Source organism: Podarcis muralis, chromosome 1 (assembly GCF_964188315.1).
Source record: "Podarcis muralis chromosome 1, rPodMur119.hap1.1, whole genome shotgun sequence".
Lineage (NCBI taxonomy): Eukaryota > Metazoa > Chordata > Lepidosauria > Squamata > Lacertidae > Podarcis > Podarcis muralis.
The window spans coordinates 38,787,399-38,796,467 of NC_135655.1; the positions used below are offsets into that span (position 1 = coordinate 38,787,399).

The 9,069-nt window shown below is 44.3% G+C and overlaps 1 protein-coding gene across 4 annotated transcripts in view; it reads right to left on the bottom strand.

Moving 5' to 3' along the window:
* Positions 1–9,069, bottom strand: part of DPH6 (diphthamine biosynthesis 6) — a 232,469-nt gene that overhangs the window by 103,446 nt on the left and 119,954 nt on the right. The gene's annotated exons all lie outside the window — the stretch shown is intronic.

Consider the following 9,069-nt stretch of genomic DNA (forward strand, 5'->3'; position numbering starts at 1 on the left):
CCAGAGATACATATATTTTATCCCATGGCATAATTTACTTATAACATTAAAACTCAAAAATGAAACAATTTGCAGCAATAACCATGATTATGATGTTAGTGGCATGAATGTTACCGGCCAGATTAGACTAAAATATACCTAGAACCAAAGATCAGGGGAATTTTATTATTTATTTTTAAATCATTAGCAACATAATCACTGGCAGAACTTGCATGCCTTAAATGCACCCTCAGCTGGAGGTGGGTGAGAGAAGAAATGGTTTGTTGGGACAGAAAGACTGAAATAACACTGTTTGTATACACACACACATATATATACACACACATACACAAATATATATACAGTATATATATATATAGAGAGAGAGAGAGAAATGTGCAACATAATTTTTATAAGAAAGCAGCAACAATGAAAATCTTTCCTTACAGCCACACGGGAAATAAAGACAAAAACACCAAAACAACTTACGTACCTAGAAATGTTACATTGTGGTTAAAACTTTCCTGTTCTTTAAACAAACTATCCCTATTACAAAGCTGGATTTATTATCATCAGAATTCTAAAACAGCCGAACTCTACAAAACAATCTAACTTCTTAATTACTTCTTCATTAGTGATCTGTTTTATTTCAAGCAACACTCTTGTCCAGGTGAAAAATGAACTTCATATCGAGTTTATTTTTTGTTCGGTAGTGTAAAAGAAGGCATATAGAAAATTAGAAGCCCTTAATATTTTAAGCCACGAGAAAGAAATGAACATTTCTCATTCATTAGCCAGTGCAGCTGATGGTGAAGGTTTGTTCTGAATGCCACAGATATGATTCCTCTTGGGCTGCTACTTTAAATCTGAGCTCAAGGACTTCTTCCGAATAACGAAGCACAACTCATACTTCCTCTCTAGGTGAGCAAGCTTTCAAGACACGGACTTGAAGCAGCAGCTCAAATATGGGCAACTTTTGATTTAGCATTTGCATGCCAGGCTTTAAAGGGAATCTTGCGTAATCGGTTTGATGTGTTACTGAGTCTTTGTACATGCCTAATAAATACATAGCAGAGAGCCACATTGAAGTATTAGTAAGAAGAGACAGGGAGATCTTTAGCTTTGTACTTCATTCCCAGTGAGGCTCAAACCCTCAGAGGTAAATGACTATGTGAGCACCCTTTCAGAAAAGGCACCGGGTACACCCTGCGCATGCTGCAGCTTGTTGACATGAAGCAGGGCAGGCAGACACCAATAATACATGAAGTGTGGTTCAGAGGCAATTAGGATCAGTTGTCAAGGCCAGGCCATTAATGAAAGAACATGTCAGAGGAGCTGGAGACTTCAATGGTTGAGGGCAAGAAGGCGATTTAGTGTGACAGATCGAGTCCTTCCAATGTCCTCAGTGGTACATGCTAATACCAGCCTTAACAACCTTTTGTGGCAGTGTATAATGCGACTAACATGGACTTTGATTCAGCAAAATGACTGCTGCCACTGTTAGTCTGTCTCATTCCAACAACAGTAAGAGCACTGCTTCAAATAATTACCCACTTCCTTCTCCCTCCCCCTTTCTCCTTGTCTAATGCAGTGGGCTTTTATGCACGCCATACAGTTTTTCGCTAGAAGGTCACAACACTTGTCCTGCTGTTTTCTGTTTGTTTATGCAGTGTTCTTTCCCTTTTTTAAAAAAGAAGAAGAAGAAGAAGCTGAAATATATTTAAAAATGCTGCCTCGGATTAAAATAAAATTAAGAACTCAGCCTCTACTGGCTATGGGCGAAGTCAAATGCAGGAAATCAAAGCAGGAAACACTGTCCTATCTATCTGTGCAATCCATGGGGCGAGGAGCAAAATGTTACTGGCAACATCTTCACCCGGTCCTTGGGATTAAAAGCAGGAGGGATGTGCCATCCTTATCCAAATGAGATGCTGGATCTGTGCCTCTGCACTGCTGCCCATTTTGATCATAAATGGAATCAAAACCGAAGGCAAATCATTTAGAAGGAAACGTACCTTCGTGAAAAACTGTTAATACTTCTTGCAAGGACGTACTCAAAGCAGCCATATTTGAATATGTGTGGAATGAAAACATTAAAAGCAACTCAACTTATTATTTCGGCCCCATTTTTTCTTTTTTGCTGTTTTAAAATCATAATACTTGCCTCATTTCTCTCCACAGTTTAAACCTATTACCCCATTCTACAAATATTTGCTTCTTTTCACTGCCCAAATATGCTCTTCTTATGTTTTCTTGCCTAGCTTATCCGATATGTAATAATCATATAAAAATATACTAAAAGGCAGTGAAGTTATTGTAACAGGTGAAAACAAAACTGTATATTTGATGGAAGTGGCCATTCCTTGGCAGGGTACATTCAAAAAGCCAAGCATAGAGGCAAAAGACAAAAAAAACCAAAACCCTCACATTGATCTTTCTTCTTTGCTCCTCTCCTTCCTTCCTTTTCTCTTTCTTTCTTTCTTTCTTACCTTTGGTCAGATGGGCCTATTTCTATCACTTTTGTCATTTAGCAATGCCTTGACTGACCTTTCCAGAGGCAATACTTAGTTATGAATGACAGGAAAGGCTGTTTCTGGTGGGATGGTTTTGCTCCCCCTCTGGTTTATTGTCACAATACCCTGCCTTCTGTCATTTTTCTCTTCCTGTAACTTTTCTTCTTCTTCCTTTAAGAAGTATGTGCACTCCTGAGGAAGTTTCTCAATGGTAGTTTAAATACACAAAAAATAAAACCGACCTATAAACTCACAGATGCTGGGTGCAATCCAGAATGAAGCTCATATGAATACTCTTAAACACCATCCTTGGACAGTAGGGGATTCATTCCATTTGATAAAGTGAATGAGGACATTCTATTAATTCCTACTTACCTATGGTGAAAGAGGGGGCACTTTGATTTTTTTAGTGGATAGTAGGCAATGAATTGATGCTTCCAGGATAAATAATCTCTCGACTCACCCTGGAACCTACAAGGTAAGTTGGGAATTCTTAGACTCTGCATATTCACTTCACTGAATGGAATGAATCCCTTCTGAATCAATGCCTTGCCCCAGCTCTTATTTTTATTCCTGTGTGCAGTTTCACTGATGCCAAGTCTGTGAGACTTATTAAGAACACCAACACTACATTCATACCAAACCTAGCAATTCAGTATTAAAGAGTATAATAATGAAATATCTGAAAGGCTGCTGTATTATGTTCAAGATAAGCAATGCATTCTACTCACATGTCTTCAAAATAGAAATCCTCAACCCCGCCCCACCCCACCTATGTTACCTCTGGTCCCCCCCCCCCCCAAAAAAAAATATATGTTAGAGGTAGACACTTGGTAATGTCAGCTGATGTTTCCCATTTTATAGCAGAGATGAACAACCTCTGGCCCTCCAGAGGTTGTTGATCTCTAGCTGCCATTAGCCCCAGGCCAGCATGATCAATGCCCATGGCTGGTAGACTTCCAGCCCAACAATGTCTGGGAGGGTAACAGGTTCACATTCCAGTTGTAAAGGATTTCCACATCGCTCTTTCCTCACAACTACATGAGCTTTTCAGCAGACCTAGCACCAGCTCTTGGTTCCCAACTGATTCTACCAACGGTCAGCATCCTCTTATTTCACCTTCATCTTTTGAACTCTACAGAATCGCTTCAAGTGGGCAAATGTAGAACTCAAGTTACTTGTTTGGATAACATAGAGCCCAAGACTGCAGATCACATTCAACAATTGTTGAATACTACTCTGTGTAAGAAATTGTTACTTCAGATGTGGGTGGTCCTGGTTTGCTTGATCCACCTGAGTTTGTTATTATTCTATCATCTATCTATCTATCTAGAATAGGCCATGTGGTGCCCTTCACGTGTCCTTGGACTCCTATGTCCCATCAGCCCCAGCATGGCCAGTGGTCAAGGATGATAGGAGCTGTAGACCAGCAATATCTGGAAGTCACCTCAGCGGCTACTTCTTATATACTGACTCAGAGTAAATCTACTGAAATTAATAAACATGCCTATGTAAGGTCCATTAATTTCAATGGGTCTTCTCGGAGTAAAACTTAGACACCACTCAAAGACCACATTTGCAGCTTTCATTTACATTTAAGATGCTTCTTACAGTGTTGTACCACTTTAACCGTAATGGCTTCCCCTTTCCCCAAAGAATCCTGGGAAGTGCATTTTGTTAGGAAATATCTATTCCCCTCACAGAGCCACAATTCACAGACTGAAGAAATGATGGTTAAACCACTCTGGCCATGCTCAGGGGACTTCTGAGATATGCAGATGTTTGGATTTTTATTTTTTTTTAAAGTAATTAAAGGAGGGGAGGAACTTATGGCTCAACGTGGACTGAGGTTGCTAAACGGAGTCATGTTGGAAAAGAAAGCTGGAAAATGGGAAGAGTGAAGGAATTGTATTGATTAAGCACTTCAAAGCTTATTACAGTGATCTGGAAGAGACATGCCTGTCCAGCTAGACCCCAGAACTGACTCAGTCTTGGGGATGCACAATATCCTTTTGTTGCAGATCCTACTTGTTCTTTATATTTAGGAAGTTTTGCTCACATCTGTGGCAAGTCTACTCTCTCAGCTTGTTTTTCTGAATATTCACAGAAGGAGCATATTTATTAATTATCTGACTCCAAGTCTGTGTAACACTAGCAACTGCTTCATCATTGAACCTGCCAGCTGAGTGCTAGTGTTCCAGTATCTAAAATGCTGTGCTATTCCTTCTTGACATAAATGTTCCCAGCAAATGCAAATTCTTCAACTTTCATTTAATGGCATAGGTACTATTGCTTCCTTTTGTAACTAAGCATTTCTAAATTGTATTCTGCCTCAATAAACTCAAACTTAAAACAGGGCTTCCTAATTTATTAATTCATGCTTTAATAATATGTTGCTATGCGGATATGGCAATAAATATCATTAAAAGCATTAGGATCAAAGATCCCTGGATATATAGATGGCAAATGAAATTCATAAAAAGCCTCATACTTGACTAATATAAAAATATATATCTTACTTTAGAAATAGTTGTGCTTAATGAGACATCTTTCCTTGTAATTATCTTTTCCCACAAAAATGAGCTTGTTTTAATAATAAATAAATGAATACATTTTTCAAACCTAGTAGTACAGAACTGAATGCAAACACAACTTTATTACAAATAACATCCTGTGCAGCAGTTCAGAATTGAAATAAATGAAGTAGAATTAAATCTATTATTTTAATGCATACCGACCAACAGGCGTACACAGTGACCCTCATGCCAATTAAAACACCTTGAAAACTAAAACCACCATAAACGCTGGGTGACACCAGTTATGCTGAACAGAAATAAACTGTGGGACAAGGGTGGAGAATTATGTGGTAGTCATTTTTTCTTTATCCCCTTTATCCCTAATGTAAAGATATAGCTAATACATGTTTGTTTTTCATAAATTATTTTACAGGGAGTGAGATGATTCAAGGGGGCTTTAAAATGAGTCAAGTAAATGGGATTTATTTTGTGGGAGGGATCTACGAGAGAAATGAGTGTCTGTGAGTAAATTACACACAAAAAGGGAATTGATTGGAGGGGGCTGCTGTTTTGGGCTCTACCTTATACAGTGGTACCTCGAGTTACATACGCTTCAGGTTACAGGCTCCGCTAATCCAGAAATAGTACCTCGGGTTAAGAACTTTGCTTCAAGGTGAGAACAGAAATTGCACGCCAGCAGCGCGGTGGTAGCAGGAGGCCCAATTAGCTAAAGTGGTGCTTCAGGTTATGAACAGTTTCAGGTTAAAAACAGACCTCCAGAACAGACCTCCAGAACCCAAGGTACCACTGTATCTATTTTGCTATCTTGGGTAAGACACTTATTGCCATCCAGTCCCATGATCTGCATCCAACAATAACTAGTCCAATCTTTCTGGGAACTTACCGTATTTTTCGCACCATAGGACGCACTTTTCCCCTCCTAAAAAGCAAGGGAAAATGTGTGTGCGTCCTATGGAGCGAATGCAGGGGGGAGGCAGGCGGGAAAAGCCCTCAAGAGCCGCACACAAGCTTCGTGCGCTCTTGCGGGCTTTTCTCCAGGAGGGAGAAGGGACTGACTGGCTGCAGCAGTCCCTTCTCCCTCCTGGGGGAAAAGCCCCCAAGAGCGGCACCCTTTTTAAAGGCTGTGCGGCTCCTGCGGGCTTTTCTACGAGGTGGGGGAATCCCCCCACCTCCCAGAAAAGCCAGGAGAAGCCGCACAGCCCCTTTAAAGAGCGTTCGGCTTCTGCGGGAGGTGGGGGAAGCTGCAGCAGATTCCCTCCTCCCGGGCTCCCTTTGAAGTGGCAATGTGGGAGGGGAGCAGCTTACACTCGTGTAAGCAGCTCCTCTCCCACTTTCCTCCTTCAAAGCAACTACGGGGGAGGGAAGGAAGGGGACCATGGATCCTCCGCTGCTGGAGGCTTCAGCAGATTCCCCCCTCCGTGATTGCTTTGAAGCAGGAAAGTGGGAGGGGAGCAGCTTACACTCGTGTAAGCAGCTCCTCTCCCACTTTCCTCCTTCAAAGCAACTACGGAGGAGGGAAGGAAGAGGACCATGGATCCTCCTCTGCTGGAGGCTTCAGCAGATTCCCCCCTCCGTGATTGCTTTGAAGCAGGAAAGTGGGAGGGGGGCAGTTTACACTCGTGTAAGCAGCTCCTCTCCCACTTTCCTGCTTCAAAGCAACCACGGAGGAGGGAAGGAGGGGACCCATGGATCCTCTTCGCTGCTCGAGGCTGCAGCAGATTCCCTCGTCCCGGGCTCCCTTTGAAGCAGCAAAGTGGGAGGGGAGCAGCTTACACTCGTGTAAGCAGCTCCTCTCCCACTTTCCTCCTTCAAAGCAACTACGGAGGAGAGAAGGAAGGGGACCATGGATCCTCCGCTGCTCACGGCTGCAGCGGATTCCTCCTCCGTGATTGCTGGGAGCTTCTCTGGGCAGGAATTCCCTCAGCTTAAGTGGGGTGGGGGAAGTGTGGCAGGTAGGGGGGTACCTACCTAGACACTGAAGCCACATGTCTCTCCAATGAAAATTGGGAGTGGGCATTGTGTGAAGTGGCTGTGGATCTCCTGCCGCAGAACTGTAGGACTGTATAGAGTTGGGAGGGCCACCCAAGGGTCATCTAGCCCAGCCCCCTCACAATGTAGGAATCACAGCTAAAGAACGCCAGGCAGATGGTCCCCCAACCGCTGCTTAAAAGCCTCCAGTGGTGGAGACCCCAAACACCTTCCGAGGTCATAGAATTGCAGGGTTGGAAGGGAACCCCAGGAGTCATCTAGTCCAGCCCCGGTGGACAGCGGGCGCAATCCATCCCATTGCGCAAGACTAAAGATGCTGCGCAAGGCTAAAGAAGAAGCCAAGGCAGTGAGCGGGATGGATCGCGCTTGCTGCCTTGTCTTCTTCTTTAGCTGCACTGGAGAGGTTTAGCTCCTGGCTGGAGAAGTTGCGCGGCTATGGATCCCGCGCGCTGTCTTGGCTTCTTTGCTCTTTGGGGCTGGGGGAAGCTCTGGGAGAAGTGGACAGGCTGCGTGCAGCCTGTCCGTTGCTCTTTGGGGCTGGGGGGGGGGATAATATTTTTTCCCTTGATTTCCCCCTCTAAAAACTAGGTGCATCCTGTGGTCCGGTGCGTCCAATAGAGCGAAAAATACGGTACAACCAGGGTGGGGCAACATTATCCCTCATTTGTTCTCTCCCATCCACTTGGTTGTCTGAAAGAAAAGACCTCCCTTCTTCCCTTAACTCACTCAGGTGTTGAGAAGGAGCCCTCTTGGTAGTTCTGCTGCCCTCAGAAGTTTGGGGATGGTGGTGGCCTGAGAGAGGGCATTCTCTGTGGCAGCCCCCAAGTTGTGGCATTCCCTCATCACAGAGCTGCATCTGGCACCTTTGCTATATACAACTTTCAGCCGATGCTGAAGACACACCTCTTTACCCTGGCACTTGATACCTGAAATGTGTGCTTTCAGGACCCACCCTATTTCTGTGACTCAGTCAAGGTCTGGTTCACGGGCAAACAAAGTCCCGGCAGGGAACGTCAGGACCGGGGGCAAGATGGCAAGGTGGGAGCAGGAACGGGGGTCCAGAAGCCAGGAGTCAGGAAGCAAAGAGTCCGAGGGTCAGAGAGCCGGGTGTCAAGAAGCAAGGAGTCATGAAGTAAAGGGTCTGAGGATCAAGAAGCAAGGAGTCATGAAGTCAGGGGTCCGAGGATCAAGAAGGATCAAGAAGCCAAACGCAGCAAGACAGGGAACATGTTGCTGTGGCAAAAAGCCAAAGGGAAAATGCTGACCTTATATCCCTTCCCAGCTCTTGCCACCAGGTGCTGTGAGTTACCAATCGGCCTCACCTGTGTGGCCACGCCTTGCCTCTTGAGAACAAACTTAGGAAGGCCCCAGTCCTGCAAAGTCCTATTGGTCACAGGGCCTGGCTCCTGCACGCACACCTGACAGACAGTAAATTGTTTTTAATACGGAGTTTTAAAATGCAACCTGCCTTGGGACCTGCTGGTGAAAAGTGGGTGGCAGCAGCAGCAGCATCAACAATAACAGAGAATAAGCCAGGAGTCAGGACTGAAGAGCTATTGGAATCAGAGGTAAAACCAGAAGACGGGAAAGGACTGTGATACTAGAAAAACAAAATAGGATAGATCTCTGTTGCTCCCATACTGTTTGCTACTCTGGATGAGCCAATGGCTATTCTGAGTCAATGGAATTAGGCTAGGTCAGGAAGGTCCTTTCTTGAGAGGCTGCAGTTATGCAGCTCACCATATGGAGGGAAGGTGAGCAGTTCATGATGCTAGCATTCAGTATATCAGCAATGAGGAACCGGCAACCTTCCAGGCTTCTCGGTTTTGTGTGCAAGGCTGTTTGGGGCCAATCATGCCCCCTGCCAATCATACTGTGAAGCATAGGACAGCTACAGGCATCTCTGATCTAAGCACCATATTGCTAAGATCAAAGATACCCCCTTGGCCTGCTCTTTAAAAGTAAAGGGCAGCATTTATCTCCACCCCTAATCCACAAGTGTGGGGTCTTTTGGGTGGAAATGCTGCCCTTCACTTTTAAGGAGCAGGCAG